Here is a 20788-nt window from a genome sequence, read left to right on the forward strand (position 1 = left end):
GCCTTTCCCACTGTTCTTTTCATGCGGCGTATCATTTGATTCTCAAAGACCCTCTGTAAAGTCGGTGTTACCCACCCCATTTTAACTGAGAAGAAAACCAACACTCTGGATGTGAAGTCACATGGCTAGCAAGTGAAGGATCTGGGATGCAAGCCCCAGTTTTATTTCCAGATCGCATGCTTCACAGCACTTAGCAGAGTGGCATGTGTCTATGGGCCAACCGGAGTGTGTAAGGACTGAGCCTTCCCTTAAGGCTCTTGGAGATTTCTTGGTGTTTCTGCAGAACCCTGGGGATACTGTGTGACTGAGGCCTCTGGGAACCTCGAAGTCCATCTGTCTGTGCCCTCCGCAGTTCTCAGGTTCCCAAGGGAGATTTGCAGGCAGTGGTTCTCAGACTCGCATGTATCAGCATCACCTGGAGGGCCTGTTAAACCCCCACCCCACGACTGCGCCCCACCCCCAGCGTTTCTGATTCAGTGGGTCTGGGGAGAAGCCCAAGAATTTGCCTTTCTATTTAGTTCCTAGGTGATACTGATGCTGCCAGTCTGGGTGAGGAAAGAAAGAGAGCCTCTCATATTGTTTTATATTCAGTACCTGTTTTAAGAAAAAAACAAGTAAAACCAAAGACAGGCAGCCCGGGGCCAGGCCCGGAACCGGGCCCGGGTCTGCCTGGCCTAAACCCAGTAGTTAAAAATCAACTCATGACTTAGAAACCGATGTTCCTGACATTGTATAGAAGAACACTGTGAAACTCCCAGCCCTGTTCTGTTTCTCTCTGACCACCGGCACATGCAGCCCCTGTCACATACCCCCTGCTTGCTCAAATCAATCACGACCCTTTCATGTGAAATCTTTAGTGTTGTGAGCCCTTAAAAGGGACAGAAATTGTGCACTCGGGGAGCTCGGATTTTAAGGCAGTAGCTTGCCGATGCTCCCAGCTGAATAAAGCCCTTCCTTCTGCAACTCGGTGTCTGAGAGGTTTTGTCTATGGCTTGTCCTGCTACACGGGGTCCACACTGAAAGCCTCTGTTGTAGGAGATGGTGAACTCCAAGAGAGAGTTGGAAGTCGGCTGAAGGTCCCAGTTATCTGAATTTATTCCCCTTTACCCCAGCCAGGGTCACCCTACTCCTGTGAGAAGGGGACGCCAGAAGCAGGAATCTCACCTGGGAGGTCCCCACCCTCTGATGAAACGCACAGAGTTGCACCAAGGACGTCCGGGAACAGGCAAATCTAAGCCCTTGCTCCTGAAGCAATTCCCGGTTCTTCCGCCCTGAATAACTCAGCATCTTGGAGGTTGCCAAGAACCATTGGTCAGCGAAGGTGTGGGCCAGCTGTCACAGGACAAAGAGGTGAGCTGGGCTGAGGATGGTGGGCAGGAGGCTGGCTGCGGAGGAGGAGGAACTCCCAGGTGAGGACCTGGTGCGCAGACTGACAGGGAAGATACTACCCCCACTCCTCTCAGAAACTCCTCCCATGCCCCTAATTCTTCAACCCCTCTTCCTAGATTCTGCAGAGCCCTCAAACCCCGCCCATCTCCACATCTGGAATTTAGGGACATGCTACCCACTACCTACTCTTGACTTTATAGGCGTACCGGGAAGCTTTTCAGGGGTTATGTAATTGTGCCTTATTTTAAAAGCGAAAAATATTAACACAGTGCTTAAGTGCATGGCTTCTGGGGCCGGACTGCCCGAGTTCAAAGCCCAGCTCCACTGCATTGCTCAGTCTTCCCCTCGCTTTCCTCTTTTATGAAATGGAAGTCATAATAGTAGCTAGGCTTGGCTTTACTTTAAAGATTAAATTAAGGAAGACATGCAAAGTACTTAGAACAAGTCCTGTTATATAGTAACTACTATACAAGTATTGTCAGTGTCTTTTTTTTTTTTTTGAGACTGAGTCTCGAAGTGTCGCCTGGGCTGGAGTGAAATGGCACGATCTCAGCTCACTGCAACCTCCGCCTCCCAGGTTCAAGCAATTCTCCTGCCTCAGGATTGTCTCAGCTGGGATTACAGAAGCCTGCCACCATGCCTGGCTAATTTTTTGGTTTTTTAGTAGAGACAGGGTTTTACTGTGTTGGCCAAACTGGTCTCAAACTCGGCCTCGTGATCCGTCTAGGCCTCCGTTTGTGTTGGGATTACAGGCGTGAACCACCGCACCCGGCCAGTATTTTAATATTATTATAACTAGGTTAATATAATCTAGGCTTGCATTATATGTTAGTGGCAGAACCAAAAAAAGAACCCAGGCCCCATGACTGCCAGGCCATTGTCCACCTGTCTCAGTTAAGTGGAAACAAGTTTCTTAGTAAAAAAAAAAAAAAAAAAAAAAAATTCGGAGACGCTGAAACCAAAGGAGAACAAATCTTTTTCTTTTTAAAATAGACTCCCTTAAAGCACACTTATTTTTGTTGTCAGAGGTTCCTGTTAATTCTTTAACCTCCAGGAATTAAAAATATACATAGAAAAGTAAATGAGCACACCTTTGTAAGTTTTTTCTGTGTCATTTTTTATGCTTTTTATTATGGAAATATTCAAAACATAGAAAAGTCAAATGATATAATGACTCCCAGGTACTTGTCACAGCTCCAGCATATGGACAATTTTATTTCTTCTATATACCACTACCCCAACACACACCCACACACACTCTCTCTCTCTCACACACATACACACACACATATACACTTTCCCCATTACTACCTGCCTCTACTGGATTATTGTAAAGTAAAATATCAATCAGTCAGACAACAGACAATTTAGCCTGTAATATGTGTGGTAATAAGACTGATGGCATGACATCTCATCCTTTGTTGTAACATGATTGTTCAACCAGGTCTTTTTAGTTGGATTTCGTGTGGTTTATATTTGTCTGCTGTTAAATCCAAGGAGGTTTGTAAGAAACAAATACTTACTTTCCCCAGTGAAAACCCTGATTCTGTTAGCTTCCAGTGGTTATACCAGGGTTATAAGAGTCCCCTGTGCAAACTTCTACCTGCCACTTCTGAAGGATCAAGAGAAATTTTCCCATAGTTCAGCAATTTGCCAGCAGATGTCTGTGGATTTCTAGGCATGTGCTATGAGGACCTTCAAAGTGAAGCGTATTTCTCATGACTTCTTTGCTCCTTCTCCCTCCTACAGCTCTGCCTTCACACTTCTCTAAACTTTTGCAGGAGCAGAAGAAAATGAACACATCCCTGGTAAATTATTTACTCATTTGATTTTTCCAGTGAAACTTAAGAGCTACTTTACCTTTTTAGTAACCATGCTTTTTTGACCATTTTTTCTTCATTTTTTTACTTCCTGACTTTTTTCCTGCATTATTTTACTTTCTTTTTCTCTCTTCCAGTGGTTTTGAAAGTCTACATTTTATTTTTATTCTATAATTGATTATCATTGATTACTGTTGATGTGTTTAACATATTTTTCTATCAACATCAGAATTTTTTTCATCGATAATATACCTAAACAAGATACACTCTTCTGTCTTCTCAGGTTTTGTGGAAATCATTTAAATACTTTTCTTTTTCATCTTCTTTTTATATGATAAATATTTTTTTGAATCCTCTGCTAATTATTGCATCATGCCTTCCAGCTACTAGAACATTAATAATTTGTATTAGAATATATATTTTCTGTTTTTTTGTTTTGTTTTGTTTTGTTTTGTTTTTGAGATGGAGTTTCGCTCTTGTTGCCCAGACTGGAGTGCAATGGCACAACCTCAGCTCACTGTAACCTCCACCTCCCGGGTTCAAGCGATTCTCCTGCCTCAGCCTCCCAAGTAGCTGGGATTATAGGCGTGTGCCACCATGCCTAGCTAATTTTTTGTATTTTTAGTAAAGACAGGGTTTCTCCATGTTGGTCAGGCTGGTCTTGAACTCCTGACCTCAGGTGATTTGCCTGCCTCGACCTCCCAAATGTTAGGATTATAGGCATGAGCCACCGTGCCCAGCATTCTGGTCATTTTTCTTGTTCCAAGTTTGAAGATAGAGTGGCAAAATTCTAACAGTCGGTCAGCTCTACTATTACCTACAATTTAGGTCTGCATATTATGTTCCAGTCACTGTTAAATTCCTTACTTGGATTAGCTCATGTAATTCTGGCAACCATATTATGAATTAGGTACTTTTATTTCACCCTATTTACTGAGGGCACAAAGATTTCAGTGACTTCTTTGAGTTTTTATTTTAAGATGGATGCTCACTGTGTCACCCAGGCAGGAGTGCAGTGGAGTGATCTCGGCTCACTGCAACCTCTGCCTCCCAGATTCAAGCAATTCTCCTGCCTCAGCTTCCCAAGTAGCTGGGATTATAGTTGCCTGCCACCATGCCTGGCTAATTTTTATATTTTTAGTAGAGATGGGGTTTCACCACATTGGCCAGGCTGGTCTCAAACTCCTGGCCTCAAGCAATTCGCCCACCTCGGCCTCCCAAAGTGCTGGGATTAGAGGTATGAGCCCCCGCCCCTGGCCCAAAGATTCATCTTTATACTAGCTCTCTCTCCTGAGCTCCAAGACCTTATTATATGCAGCTGTTACCTGGACGTGTCCACCTGTATGTTTCACACATACCTTAAGTATATATAACATGTCCCAGCTGTCTCTTTCTCTCTCTCTCTCTCTCTCTCACCTACCCCCCCAATTCTTTCTCCTGTTGTGGCAATCCTAGTGTATGGTGCCAGCATCAGCCCAGCTGCTGTCATGATAATCTGAGAACAATGCTCCATTTGCTCTTCACTAGTTAATTCCATGTAGAATTAGTTCAGGCTTCTCAATCCCCACTGCTACTACATGAAGACAGGTGGTCACCTCTCACACCAGTCTACTATCTTCCTCTCGAACTTCCCTTTAAAACTGAGTTTCCTGTAGTCCCAGCACTTTGGGAGGCTGAGACGGGTGGATCATGAGGTGAAGAGATCAAGACCATCCTGGCCAACATGATGAAACTCCGTCTCTACTAAACATACAAAAAAATTAGCCAGGCATGGTGGCGCATGCCTATAGTCTCAGCTACTCAGGAGGCTGAGGCAGGAGAATTGCTTGAACCCATAGGCAGTGGTTGCAGTAAGCTGAGATCGTGCCACTGCACTCCAGCCTAGCGACAGAGCGCGACTCTGTCAAAAACAAACACACACAACAACAACAAAAAACTGAGCTTCCTGACCTTGACCATTGACACTTTGGGCCAGGTAATGCGTTGCTGTAGGGGCTGCTCTGTGCACTGTAGGATGTTTAGCAGCATCTCTGGCCTCTACTCACTAGATCCCAACCCCACCCCTCTTAGCCATGACAACAAAACTTGCTTCCAGACATTGCCAGATGCTCCCGGGGAGGTAAAATTGCCACTAATTGACAACCACTGCCTTAAAGCATTCTCCATTCTGCCCCTGGAGCATTACTTTCAAAATGTAAATCTAGTTACATTACTTATTTGTATGTCCCCATTGTCCATGGAAGTAATATAAGTAAAGGTGTATATACTCTAGAGAACTGCACAGGACAATCAAATTATGCATGGAAAGAAAGTATTGGAATATCCATTTAAATTTGTTTTGTATCTAAAAAAACTAAGAAAGTTGTTAAGCTTTACTTTTGGTGAATGGCTGAGAGTTGTGTACATAAATAATTTACAAATACACTGAGGGATGCTCAGGGATTTTTACTAATGGGTGACTAAATACTTTGGAGGCCACTGGTCTATAGGAGAAAGTCTAAAATCCCTCTGACCACACAGCACCTCTATTGTTCTTTATCTCCGAAGTCCCCAACCTTATTCTTCTAACCCATGGTACTACCTTGTAATTCCTTTCATTTGAGGTGTGTGTTCATGATCTGCACCTTGGCTTATGCTGCTGCCCTGTGTTCACACAAAACTCACTGCTTGTGTACAATCAAATGTTACTCTCCTTGATGAAGAATGACCTGAGAATTAATTTTTTCCCCTCTTTGTGACCTCCTTCTACCTTGACCACCCATTTTTTCGTGGCTTCCATAATTCATTGTTGCATTTGTATGTTTGTATAGAAAGTCTCTTCATCAGTCTAAAGAGTCTTAAAAACAGGACCAACGTCTTCTTTGCCTTGGTCTCCTCTGCAACTAGAACAGTTCCAGACATGTAGAGGAAACTCCAATTGTTTTATGAATTAATAAGTGGATTTGTAAATAAGCATAAAGGCCTAGTGTTTTTATTATGATTTCTGTTTCCCCCATAAAATATAACTGAAGGAAGGTACATGTCAGACAGCCTTTGTAACACTTCCTTGTAAACTTTTAACAGTGAACATGGTAGGGATTAGTTCCCATACATATTTTCCATGGCATTGAGTCTTGGGCACTTCAGATGGAGCAGGATTGGACTATTACAGGGCTCAGTGCTGTTTGAGGATGTATCTGTGGACTTCACCCAGAAGGAGTGGCAGCTCCTGAACCCTGCCCAGAGGCTCCTGTACAGGGATGTGATGCTGGAGAACTACAGGCACCTGGTGTCAATGGGTAAGCCCAGCTTCCCCCATGCAACTCCCAACAGCATGCAGTTCCTATCTTAGGAAGCAAATTATTGTAGAGAATGATGAATTTCATGTTTGAGATTTGGGAGTCAAGACTCTTTGAGGGTACTTTGAAGAATATTGTATTCTTACTTCCCTGGTGAAAGGGTCTACTCTGATGAAGCACATTGGGACACCATTATTGTGTAGCTTCTAGAGCTTCTCCATTCTTGTTCTCCTTCAGAAAGCCTGAACCCTAAGCAATTTTTCCAAGTCTCCTGTTATTTCCCATAACAGGGCACTGTGTTACCAAACCTGAGCTGATAGTCAAGTTGAAGCAAGGAGAAGAATCATGGATATTAAAGAGAGAACCACCAAGTCAGAGCCACTCAGGTGAGTTGAGGTCAGGTAGAAAGAAGCTGGGGGAATTAGATCCCAGGTGGTCAGTCCAGGTGTTGGTATCTTTGAAATATATTTTAGAAATCTCTTTTAGAGGCTCCAGGCTTTTAAAAGTAACAGAAGAAAGATGACCACCATATCTTAGATATCAAACCTCCAAATATTCTCATATATAAAGGTTTTTTGTTTTTCTGTCTGACTTTTAGGAAGAGACTTTCTTGTTTTTTATGGAATCCAGTTTCTGTCTTCCTCATCCTAGACCTTTATGTCTGTGTTTCTCTCTGTCCAACAATGGCCATTATTCACCTTCTCTCTGGTGTCAAACACCCTGTAAACATGCATTTGTTCATGCATTCCTTTATTTGACAAATATTTATTCGGGACCTGCTACGTACCAGTCACATTCTAAGCACAGGGGATACAGAAGCAACATCTCTACTCCTATCAGTAGATCCAATCAGCAAATGAATACATATTAAGCCAGGTAGTGATCAACATGCTGAAAAAGTCAGATGAAAAAGATACAGACTCCTAGAGAGTATTGTTTTAGCAAGAGGAGACAGGGGAGGCCTCTTTGTGGAGGTGAACATTTGAACAGGAACAGTGAAAGAGAGTTTTCAATGAAGGGATGGACTGAGCCATGGATTGTCGGAGAGCTTTCCAAGCCAGGGGAATAGCAGGTGCCAAGATTCTGAGAAAAGAGTGTGTTTGTAGTAATTAGAGAACAGCAAGGAAGTCAGTGGGACCAGAGGGCATCCAGCAAGGAGAAAGAAGCAGATAAGGTGAGAGAGTTAGCTGGAGGGAAAGCTTTATAAGCCGAGTAAGACTTTCAGTTTCACTGAGTGAGATAATAGGTAAGAGAATATGGCAAAGGCTATACCTTTTTTGTTTGTTTGTTTTTTGGATTTTTTTTTTTTTTTTTTTTTTTTTTTTTTTTGAGATGGAGTCTCGCTCTGTCACCCGGGCTGGAGTGCAGTGGTGTGATCTCAGCTCACTGCAACCTCCGCCTCCTGGGTTCAAGTGATTCTTCTGCCTCGGCCTCCCGAGTAGCTGGAACTACAGGTGCTTGCCACCATGCCCAACTAATTTTTGTATTTTTAGTAGAGATGGGGTTTTACCATATTGGCCAGACTGGTCTCGAACTCCTGACCTTGTGATTCGCTTGCCTCAGCCTCCCAAAGTGCTGGGATTACAGGCATGAGCCACCGCGTCTGGCCAAAGCTATACCTTTAAGCACTACATTTGGAAGCCAGGAAAACACAGGCCTCTAGCAAGGGAGACTGAGAAGGACCATCCAGCATGGTACAGGGAGAACCAGGAGAGCATAAACAAGGTGTTTTAAGAAGAAAGGAGTGAGATCTGATATGCAGATGGATGTGTAGAGTTCAGCATTGCCTCATCTTTTCCTGAGAGGTATCCACAAACCACAAGGAAAATATAAAACAAGATGTCCAACTGGAAGTTGGAGGCAGCTGAAATGCTAAGGCAGCTGAAATCCTTATAACATATATATTTTAAGGTGGAAAATCTGCCCAAAGCAATGAAAATCAGGCTTGCTTATAAAAGAAGAGGTAGAGAAAAAAATACTATGCAAACCAGCACTGTGGAAAACAGTGTTAGATATATTGTACAGACAATATTTACTTAGAAAATTTTCCTTCAGTGAAACTTAAAAGTGGTGAGGGATTACTTTTTAAACAATGGGACAGTAGTAGCATTGTTTTGAAGGATATCTAGGTTCTGAGGAGGGCTAAGGACAGAATGTGTACTAAGTGGAAAACATGAGGGGAGGTTTGTGGTTGAAAATGAACAGTTTTGGAATTATATAGCCTGATCTGATAGGAGCTAATACTGTAGACTTACGGGATGGTCATTTGAACATGTATTGTGAATTTAGGTGTAAGAATCTAGTATCAAATCTAAGCATTAAAATCTAATATCAATTTTTTTTGTTAGCATATTGACTTCTGTTTGTTTTATCTACTACAGAAAAATCCTAAGCTCTTAAGCACACAATTGGTATTATTGCATACAGTGTGAATTGCAGAGGATAACAGCACCCATAGACAAAATTGTTAAGACGAAGATCAAAAAGGGTCCTTGGACTATGTTAGGTAGCCAGGTGTTTGCTTTCTCACAGAAAAGAGAAACCAAAGAGAAATAAAACATGTGAGAGCAGAATTAAAAATTAAGAGTTGGCCAGGCACAGTGGCTCAACACTTTGGGAAGCCAAGGCTACAGGATCGCTTGAGGCCAAGGATTGAAGACTAACCTGGGCAGTATAGTGAAATCTGCCTCTGGAAAAAAAAATTAATTAGCTGGGCATCCTGGTGCACACCTGCAGTCTTAGCTACTTGGGTACTTGGGAGGCTGAGGTGGGAGGGTCACTGGAGCCCAGGAGTTGGAGGCTGCAATGAGCTATGATTGCACCATTGCACTCTAGCCTGAGCAACAGAGTGAGACCCTGTCTCTAAATAAAATTAAGACCAGGCACAGTGGCTCATTCCTGTAATCCTAGCATTTTTGGAGGCCAAGGTGGGAGGATCACTTGAGGCCAGGAGTTCGAGATCAGCCTGGGCAACATAGCAAGATCCTGTACCAAAAAAACAAAACAAAACAAAACAAAGCGAAAATTAGCTGAATGTTGTGGCACACATCTGTACTCTCAGCTACTCAGGAGACTGAAGTGGGAGGATTTCTTGAGCCCAGGAGTTCGAGGCAATGAGCTGATTGTACCATTGCATTACAGCCTGGGTGACAGAGCCATATCCTGTCTCAAATAAAAAATAAAATAAAATTAAGAGTTGAAAATTTATGTCCATATAAAAACATGCCCATAGAGATATATAGCAGCTTTATTCATAACTGGCAAAACCTGGAAGCAACCAAGACGTCTTTCAGTAGACGAATGGATAAATAAACTGTGTAGTACCTCCAGATAATGGAATGTTATTCAGCACTAAATAGGAATGAACTACCAAGCCATGAAAAAACATGGAGGAACCTTACATGTATATCACTAAGTAAAACAGCTAATCTGAAATGAAAGGCTATATGACATTTGGAAAAAGGCAAAACTGTGGAGACAGTAAAGAGATTAGTGGTTGCCAAGAGTTAAAAGGGAGGGAAGGATGACTAGGCAGAGCATAGATTTTTAGGGCAGTGAAACTATGCTCCCTAGTATTGTAATAGTGGAGACATATATATACACACACATTTGTCCAAACCTATACAATGTACAACACCAAGAGTGAATTCTAATGTAAACTATTAACTTTGAGTGATTATGATCTGTTAATGTAGGTTGGATCATTTAAAACTATATACCTCTCTTGTGGGAGATGTTAATAGTTGGGAACTTTGTGCATATGTGGGGGCAGGGGGTACGTGGGAACTCTGCACTTCCCACTCAATTTTGTTATGAATGTAAAACTGATCTAAATATAGTGTATTAAAAAACAGTATTAAGACAGGGCACAAACAATTGGTAAAGTAAATCAGCAGATTGAAAGAGGGAAAAGTACGATAGGCCAACAGGACAGATTACTATTGATTAACTCTGATAGAATCAGGTGGTAGCACCAACAATCAGGATATGAGGTGAAATGGATCCTGTTGCAAGCATGCTTGTCCTCTCATATATTTTAACATTCTGTTTGGACATTGTTTTTCCGTATCAAAACTGCATGGAGAGATGGGGCCTGAACTATAGGACTGAGCTTTAGGCCTGAGGAAATGAATGATTTGTATTTTTAATTGGTGTGCATAATGGAAAAGAAGAGAAAGATTAGAGGCATGTAGAGTGAAGTAAGAATTCTCCTTAAGTAATTAAGGTATAGGGAAGAGAGAGAGAGAAGGATCTAATCTTTGATTTGCCTCCAAACATAATCTGTGCTCTGACACTTCCTTTAATCACCCTTTAGTCTTCATTGTCTCCCTATTGTGTCCCCTGTCTTTACCCCATGCTTTGATTATCCTCTATTGGATTAATCATTTTCCTGACTTCCTTTGTTCTCAGTTCACTATATCTTATTTTATTCCAAGATTTATCCATCTTAAGGTCATATTGTAATAAGCCAAAGCTATTTGTATTAATTTTTGACTTTGTCTCCTTTTTTTACAATAGTGCATGTTTTATCTTTGCTTTCATATTACCCATCCAAAGACTAGAATAAATATTTGTTTAGGACTTCTATTATCCCAGGATATTGTGCCTGAAACTGAAGAATCAACTCAGAATACAGCACTTGCATACAACCCCCTTCTTAAGAAATGTGTTAAGATTTATAATGTATGGTTAATTTTTCCTATGTTTAGAAGTCCAGAAAGCCAATAACATGAAAGAAGTCAAGAAAATAAAGACAAATAATTGAGGCAAGCTTTATTAATCAACAACAAAATACTGACTAAGAGAAGTAAAACCTTAAGGGAAGCATTTAATATGGCCACAAACACAGTGCCCTCAAGAAAAATGTCCCATAAATGTGACTCATTTGGAACAAGCTTGAAAAGTGTTTCAGAAATCATTATTAATGATATAAACCATGTAAGAAAAAAAGTCAGTTGAATTCAGTAGGTGTGACTTCCTTGATATTAAGCATAATAAAACTCATGCAGAGAATAAACCCTGTGAAAATGATCAAAAGAAGAAGTCCCCCAGTCATAATTAGGATTTTGTTCAACATCCGAAGGATTCATCTTTGGAGCAACTTCTTGAATATAATAATCGTGGGAAAGGCTTTCACAGAAAGATAGTCTTTGTTACATGTAAGAGAGCTCTCATGGTAGAGAAACCTTCAGAAAGAAACAAATATGGACAAGTTTTATCTCAAAGTTAAGGCTCAATTCTCGTCCAAGAACCCTTAGGGAAAGGAAGCCATATGAGCCCGGTAAAAATGGGAAATCCTCATGCATGAAGTCAAAACATGCACTCAAGAAATTCACACAGGGCAAAAACACTATGAAATCAAACTTTACCCAACATCAAAGAATGTACACAGGAGAAAAACCTGATTAGTGTAAAGAAAATGAGAAAGCCTTGAAGAAGTTATACCATACTCAAAATGAGAGAACTCGTGCAGGGGAGAAAAATCTATCAATGTAAGAAATGTGGGAAATTCTTTCATGAAAAAGCATGCCTTACTCAACATAAGAGAGCCCACACAACAGGAAAACCCAGCAAGTGTAATGATAGTGAAAGAGTCTTAAAGAAGGAATCTTGCCTCACTCCCAATCAGATAATTAAAACAAGAGAGAAAAACTGTAAAGGTAATAAATGTGAGAAACCTTTCTTTGAGAAGTTGAAACACACTCAACATCAGAGAAGGCACTCAGGGAAGAAAACCAATGGGTGTAATGAAAGTGGGGGTGCCTCAAGTAGGAAGTCACAACTTACACAAAGCCAGAGAGCTCACAAAAAAAAGAGAAAACCTGTGACTGTAATAAATGTGGAGAAAGCTTCCATAAGAAAACAGATCTCAGACAGCATCAGAGCACACACAGAGGGAAAAAAAAAAAAAAAAAAAAAACCTATGAATGTAATGAATGTGAAAAATCCTTCTTTGTGAAGTCCAACTACAGTGAACATCAGAGAACTCACACAGGAGAAAAACCATATAAATGTAATGAATGTGGAAACTCCTTCTGCCAAAAATCAGCCTTCTCAGTACATCAGAGAATTCACACGGGAGCAAAACCATATAAAAGTAATGAATGTGGGAAAACCTTCTGTGTGAAATCAAACCTTACTCAACATCAAAGGACTCACACAGGTGAGAAACCCTATAAGTGTAATGAGTGCTGGAGATCTTTCTGTGTGAAATCCAACCTTGTCGTGCATCAGAGAACTCATACAGGAGAAAAACCCTACAGATGTCCTGAGTGTGGAAAACCTTCTATGAAAAGTCAGCCCTCACAGAATATGAGCTAAATCACACAGGGGAAAACCCCTATGAGTGTAATAAATGTAGAAAAACCTTCAGCCAGAGGTCCTCCCTCACCAAACATCAAAGGAAAATACACAAGAAGAAAACTCCCATCAATACCCTCCATGTGCAGAAACCTGCATCTTCAAGCCAAATTTGTCAAACATCAGCAAAATCACAGGGCAGAAACCCTAAGGTGTTAATATATGTAGGAAAGTATTTATTTATAGGTTATAATGAATAGGAATTAGAAAATTAGCATAGGAGTGAAACCACATGAATGCTTTGAACATGTGAAAGCTTTCAGCAAGTATTCAGAGCTGAGGAGGAAAAATTAATTTTAAGATATATGAATACAAAAATATTCTTGTGCATAAAATGTTTAAGTAGAAGTCATCTTTCTGATGTAATATCAGAGTAATTAAAAGATTAGAAAATGTCTTGTTCTTAATAGAATGTGAAACATGATCCTTTCATAAAACTATGAATTATTTAAGTCATTGACAATAGCGTTAAATATGTGTGAAGATTTCCTGAAGTATATTGGGCTATATATGATTACATAGGATATGAGTGTGCTGTATAACATAAATTATGTGTATGTTAGATTTACACATGGGAACCCACCACTGTCTCTGAATCACAACAATACAACATATTTTATAAGTGAAAATTGAACAGTCACACAACCTGTGGCCCAACAATTCCAATTCTAGATACATACCATAAAACAATAATTCTCAACTGGGTTTCCTAATGTGTGTTTGGAAATATGTTGTTTTGATTGTCAACATGATTGATGTGCTACAGGCTCTTGGTAGATGGGAGGCCAGAGATGCGAACTTCCCTACAATGTATCAGTGAAAGGACAGGAAATAGTCTTATCCACAATACCAGTAGTTTCACTGCAAAAAAAAAAAATTTGCCCTATAGAAACTCTTGCACATCTGCACCCACAAATGTGTACAAGAATGTTCACTGCAACATTGCAATAGTTTTTTTTAAAAAAAATTTACAGAAAATATCCAGATGTTGATTAACAATAAACTAAATAAGTGTTGGCACAGTCATATGGTAGAAATAATATACATCAATGAAAATGAAACTCTATTAAACACATCAGCATAGTTATATCTTAAAGTGATGTTGAATTTAAAAAAGGGAAAAATATAGATACTATGTTATGTTATTTATGTAAAGTTCAAAAGCAAACCAAGAATACATTGTTCAGGAATACATATATAAGTAGTAAAATTAGAAAAGAAAGCAAATGGATGATTAACACAAAATCTACAATATCAGTTACATTTTAGGAGGAAGGAGGGGCTTACATTTATGGAGAGAAAAGAGAGCCTTCATGTTTCTTAAATGGGTTATGGATACACAGGTATTTCTTTTATTTTTATTTGTATCATGTGTATGCATATTTATATTCATATGTGTATCTGTTAATAGAATATCTTATTTTCAAGAAAAGCCTTAAAATAATGCATTAGAACATTAACAGAGGTGATGTTTTGTAGTAAGAGTTGTAGTTAAGATTTTTTTTTTTACATTTGTCTATTTTTCTGTAGTTCAAATCTCTTTAATGACTGTTTTCAAGTATCCATACCACTAGTCATTTAAGCCTACCCTTGATTTTCTTGATGGTCTTTTTCCATTTGTTTCCTAGTAGGATTTCTCCTAAATTTTTTAAAATGATAAAGTGAACACTGACCAAGATAGAAGAAGTAAGGAAAGTGGAAAAGCAAAGCAAAGTACAGTAGACTTTAAACAAGTAGAAACAAAAAAGAATCAATAATAAAAGTTATCACAAATAATATGAACAAATTGAATTCCTACATCAAAGACACAGATAGTTTAACAGTGAGTTGAAAAACTAAATCCAACTATGTATGGCTTGTAAAAAAAAAATGTACCTAAAACCAGGTGACAAAGGGAGTTTGAAATTTAAGGGATGACAAAAATAGATCCAGGTTTTTTTAAACATTTATCCGCTAAAGTGTGACAACATAAGGGTAGTGCTGTGATTACCTTGTTTAACCAAACTTCCATGGAGTTGTAGTCTAGGGAATAGGATGGATGTTAAAAGCTGTGGCAGGGCCTGCTAATCACCCTGCAGTAGCCATGGTTCCCTTCTTCCTTTAATAGTAGTACTCCCTAGTGAATGCTGGCAGGGCATATGGCCACCCAACTAGACTACATTTCCTATCCTATTTCGCTACCAGAAAAAACAAGAAGGAAATGGCACCTACCTGTCCATTGTAACTCTCACATGGATTATTTGGAGAGTGTAGACATTTATTTCCAATGGATTTATTGAGAATTTATCCTCCTTTGAATAACAGCAAAAAGGCCATCAAATATACAACAATAATGGATTGGCTAAAGGGATTATCACACATCCAAAGGACAGAATATCTTGCTATATGTCAATAATAGAAAACTCTGCTATAGCAGAGTTTACTACATGCCAAGCACTATTCTAGAATATAGATATAGATACAGATAGATATATTGATATGATAAAAATGTTATTTAATCCTCATAACAACCTATGAAGTAGATACTGTTATCCCCATTTTACAGATGGGTAAACCAAAGCACAGAGGTTAATTTGCCCAAGGGCATATACCTAGTAAGACATGGAGCCAGGATTTGAGTCTAGGAAGTCTGACACCAGAGGCCATGCTCCTAACCATTAGCTTCTTCACTGCTCATCAAAAGTGATCTTGTAGGGGAAAATCCACTGATAGGAAAGTATATTCATGTTATGTTTCTTTTCTATCTGCAGTTAACATTTCTAACCTTTCATGGTCTGAGAATCCACAGGAAACTGAAAAGGGCAGGGCAGGGAAGGGGCTTTCAGGTACGTCTGTCTTTTTTATTGATGGTGCTCTCTTCATTGTCATTTCTAGTGAGAAACTTTTAAAGATACCTTGTTTTGATTTTATTTGGAATGATGAACAGGGCACTGAGCATGGGGCAACTTCTAATCTTGACATTGCCTCTAACCAACTGTGTGACCTAGTCTAGCCCAATTTTATTAATCCTTAAATTGAGGAGGCATATTTAGATAATACTATAATGCCTTTCCATTTTTATCATTCTGAGCTTTGTATGTCAATCTATAGGGCAATCAGCACATCCTTAGAGGCCGAAGGCAATGATGGATATAGTATGAGTGTAGCGCCAGCTTAGGTCGGGAAAGAATGAGTGGAAAATAAATAAAGCATGTGTCTTCAGAGAATGTCTTTAGAGAAGGTGGAGACTGAATTTTCTCAGCTGCACCTGCTGACTCTCTCCTGTCTTGAGTGTGCCCTCACAGACATCCAATAAGCCTTTTCTTGTGGAGTCTTCCCCCTGCCAAGCCCCTCAGCTTAGCTCCCTGCTTTGAGAATTGCCCTGAAACGTCCATTGGCACACAACTCAGTGGGTCTCTGCATGGGGTAACACCACGCAAATTTTGCACACTCTGAACAGAAGGATCAAGAATTGCTTATAGCCCCGCTCCTTGCCTGGGGCTTTTCCACACCTGCCTAGAGCTCTGGTATGAGGTCTCACTGAATTTCTATTCCTGGAGTTTTGTCCTCGTAACACACAAGATCCATTGCATTCACATGGAGTCAGTATCTGAGCCCCAAGCACAGCTTCACTTTAGACAGGACCTCCCACCTGATAACCTATTTGTCTCTGATGGTACCCATTGGCCCCTGAATCTCACACTGGCTTCTGGTAAACTCGAACCAGGGGTGCTAGGAACAAATACAGGCCAGAGAGTACATAAGACATCCAGAAGCTGCAGAAATCTAGTGTCCTCCAAAACACCAAAGAAACATCAAGAAATCCTGGGCCTAGGAGGCTGGAGTCCATTTTTATTTAACATTTATTTCTTGTGGAGTCATTAAGGTCATTTCGTGGGACTGAGTGCTGTGAATAATTCAAAGACAGTTAGCATCCAAGTCTGGGTTTTTTGGCAATATGGCGTATTGGCAAAGCACAACGTGCGATGGAAAGCAATTCTGGGATTTAACCCCAGCACTTCTGCCACCTACCTGTTGATGTTGGATGACTGACTTCACTTCTCTGAGCATCCATTTTCTTATTAAAATAAAGATGACATAAAATAATAAGATATCAATACTAACCTTACAATAAATATGTTAATTGGTACACTTAATTAAAAGAACCTAGCAAAGTATCTTGTGTAATAGAAGCAATGGCTTTTATTAGGATCTTGTTGTGCAGCAAGCAAGGGTATACATGCCATATCACATTTAATCTCCAAAACAGGCCTACAGGATAAGTTCTCTTTCCATGCTCATCTTAAAGATGAGGATAACAAGGCTGATAGATATTCCTTAAAATTACTGGAGTTAGACCAGGCATGGTGGCTCACTTTTGTAATCCCAGCACTTTGGGAGACTGAGGCGAGCAGATCACCTAGGTCAGGAGTTCAAGACCAGCCTGGCCAACATGGTGAAACCTGGCTCTACTAAAAATACAAAAATTAGCCAGGTGTGATGGTGCATGCCTGTAATCCCAGCTACTCTGGAGGCTGAGACAGGAGAATCACTTGAACCTGGGAGGCAGAGGTTGCAGTGAGCCGATGTCGTGCCATTGCACTCCAGCCTGGGCAACAGAGTGAGACTCCATCTCAAAAAAAAAAAAAAAAAAAAAAATTACTGGAGTTATCGAGAAGCCCAGGTCCCATAGAGAGTTTTTACTCTCCTTGCCTCTTCCAAATCAGCACAAAATATTCATGTTCTTCCTAGTTGCTCTCAAGGAACTTACCTCTTAGAGTACCAGGCTGCATGGTGACCAGGCTATACTTGGCAAGAGCAGAGTTTCTAGAATCATCTCTTGTGCACTTTGATGCACATTCCTGGCCTCCCATCCAGCACTCTATTCCAGAGAAGGAAGCAAATGCCCACTCTCCAGCCCTGGACCCAGCACATAGGGAGCCAAGGCCTTCTCTTGCCTGCCATTCCCTTGAGACCAAGTCTAGGACAGCCTGGGAACACTTAATAAGATTCCTCAATGTTTTGTTTCTACCTTACAGCAGCACAGGTCAATTCCACCTGACATTCTCCCCATTCCACCCCCAATCTCTCGGCAAAGGTACTTTGCAAGACACTTTCAGTTTGGTTCCTAGGACCAATACTTTTGACGAACAAAGATGTGGAGTCTCCCCCATAAGGCTGTAGACAGAGCAAGAGCAACCTCTTTTCCTAAAATGGAACTGTATGTGTGCAGAAGGAGCTACTGAACATCTGTCCCTGGTGACTTCCTCTGGGCAATGCAAGACCCCATTTCCCATAAATTTCTGTGGCACCTTTATTTGTGATTATGCAAGAGTTTCTGCTTTATTGGGTACACTGAACGCTTGCTCTCAAGGTATTTTTTTTTCTTTCCCATAAATGCAGGATTCTTTCAGTACCCACAGAGATTATAATTAGAAATGGTTTAAACACAATCTCTGTGTGTGTGTCTCTCTCTGTGTGTGTGTGTGTAAAATCAGGAAGTTGCCACAAGGTATAAATCAATTCATCTATTAATATACATGAGACACTTAAATAAAACTCTAGGAAATGGAATCCAACAAGGTACTGAAAGAATAATAACCATAATCAGTAGCATTTCTTTTGGGAATGCAAAACAACAACAAAAGCAATCATTCAAAAGGAAAGCATTGGTCACCTTTGGAGGATGCTTTGAAAACTGGAAAATAAAGGGAAAGAATCATGAATTCTGCCTTTCCTGTATGAACTGTTCCTCAGGGTAACCAAATAATTGTGAGGGAATGTTTCTCTTGCCAGAAGTATTACAACCAGCAAATGAAGAAATCATGTTAAAATAAGTATATTACCATTTTGTAATCCCTAATGCATTAGTGGAGCTGGGCAATGATCATCAACAGCTGCTAACATTAAAAAAAAAAATGTGGGAGGCCACGTACAGTGGCTCACACCTGTAATCCTAGAACTTTGGGAGGCCGAGGCAGGCGAATCACTTGAGGCCAGGAGTTCAAGACAAGCCCAGGCAACATGGCAAAATACTGTCTCTGCTAAAAATATTTAAAAAATTAGCTGGGCGTGGTGGTGCACACCTGTGGTCTCAGCTGCTTGAGAGGCTGAGGTGGGAGAACCACCTGAACCCAGGAAGTCAAAGCTGCTGTAAGCCAAGGCCACTGTACTCCAGCCCTGGCTACAGATGTCTCAAAAACAATTTGTCTCGAAAAACGTGGGGGAAGCAACAATAATTACGTACCTTCTGATGAAAGAATGTACCACCATATATTCATGTTCAAAACTTGCATCTAAATCTGATCAAGGCCAGGTGTGATGGTTCACACCTGTAATCCCAGCACTTTGGGATCACCTGAGGTGGGCGGATCACCTGAGGTCAGGAGTTCGAGACCGGCCTGGTCAACATGGCCAAACCCCATCTCTACCAAAAATACAAAAATTAGCCAGGCGTGATGGCACATGCCTGTAATCCCAGCTACTTGGGAGGCTGAGGATGGAGGATCACTTCAATCTGGAAGGCAGAGGTTGCAGTGAGCCAAGGTCATACCACTGCAACTCCAGCCTGGGTGACAGAGTGAGACTCCCTCATAAATAAATAAATAAATCTGATCAAGCCTCTGGTACCAATTTACATGAAATGACAGGAACAAAGGAACATGTTGCGTGACTTCTCAGAGATGTAATCAGCAAGCCTAGGTGTGGGGAAGTAGGACAAAGGATCTGGTTCCTTAACAAATAAAAAGGGCAACAGGAAAAGCAACTGAATAATATATAGATTTTAAAGCCTCAGAGATCTTTACACATTCTGATACAAGGAGGAGGAGCTTCATTCCCTCCCCTTGAGTATGGGCTGCACTTGGTGACTTATATTTAGTGAATAGAGTATGAAAAGAGGAAAATAGTACCTTCATAGTGAAGAGACCTGGCAGACACTACCAGAACCAAGTGATAAGGTTAACGACACCAGTGACAAGTCACATGGATATCATACGCTCCCTGATACGAAGTGATTAAAAGCATACATCACCTCCATGATATTCTTTCCCAAAATGTATAACTCTAGTCTAATCATGAGAAAACATCAGACAGACCCAAATTGAGGGACATTCTACAAAATACTTGACCAGTACTTTTCAAAAGTTTATAGAAACTACAATCATATGTATGAAAATTATATTTAAAAACATAAGAAAATGTGTGTAGGACATATGCACCTGACAACTAAGGAGATGGTTGTATGTAGGCTACTGCAATAGAGAGAAGTTCATTAATTAGAAACATGTTTTAAAAAGAGGACTTGGGGTTTTATAACACAAGGGAGTCATTAAGGGAAGGGTGGTCTAAGTCATATAGGGAAGGCGTGTTTTTTGCAATTAGCCATTTCCTGAAACACACAAGAGTGGGGCATTTCTTATCCATTCCTATTTTCCTGGAGTGAATAGCTCAGGTAAAGTTGAATGCATCCATTCAAAAGAAGAAACAACACTGTACTCCAGCCTGGCGACAGAGTAAGACTCTGTCAAAAATAAATAAATAAGAAGAAAACAAGAAGAAGAGGAAGAGGAGGAAGAAGAAGAGGAGGAGGAGGAGGGGGAGGAAACAAATGTCAGATAATCTCACTTCCCGGAAATAATAACATTTAATGTGGTTGTTTTTCAAATCTGGAATTATTAAAGAACTACATCTTATGATTATCTCTTCACTCAGTAATATATTTTTATAATGTAACTGTCTCAAATGTCTGTAACACTCAGGGAAATAAGCTCCCATTCAAAAGCGTAGTAAACATAAATATACCTGGGTGAAGCACCAGAGGATATAAACAGGCAATTTGCAGAATGACAACTCTCAAAAACTAACACTCATATGAGAGGTGCTCACAAATGTTAATAATCCAGGAAATGCAAATTGATGCAACAATGAGATACAATTTTACACCTATTAGATTGGCAAATA

The 20788-nt window shown here is 40.3% G+C and overlaps 1 protein-coding gene across 10 annotated transcripts in view; it reads left to right on the forward strand.

Moving 5' to 3' along the window:
- Positions 1 to 12843, forward strand: part of ZNF334 (zinc finger protein 334) — a 68280-nt gene extending 55437 nt beyond the window's left edge. For 6 of the 10 annotated variants that reach the window (XM_050806475.1, XM_050806473.1, XM_050806481.1 and 3 more), the window contains 2 exons: positions 1113 to 6487; positions 6778 to 12843. The gene's annotated coding sequence lies outside the window, so the exon portion shown is untranslated. The remainder of the gene's footprint in view (positions 1 to 1112; positions 6488 to 6777) is intronic. The other 4 variants (XM_050806474.1, XM_050806476.1, XM_050806478.1 and 1 more) reach the window with 4 other exon arrangements.
- The last annotated feature ends 7945 nt before the right edge of the window (positions 12844 to 20788 follow it).

The sequence above is a fragment of the Macaca thibetana genome, chromosome 10 (assembly GCF_024542745.1).
Source record: "Macaca thibetana thibetana isolate TM-01 chromosome 10, ASM2454274v1, whole genome shotgun sequence".
NCBI classification, from domain to species: Eukaryota; Metazoa; Chordata; class Mammalia; order Primates; family Cercopithecidae; genus Macaca; species Macaca thibetana.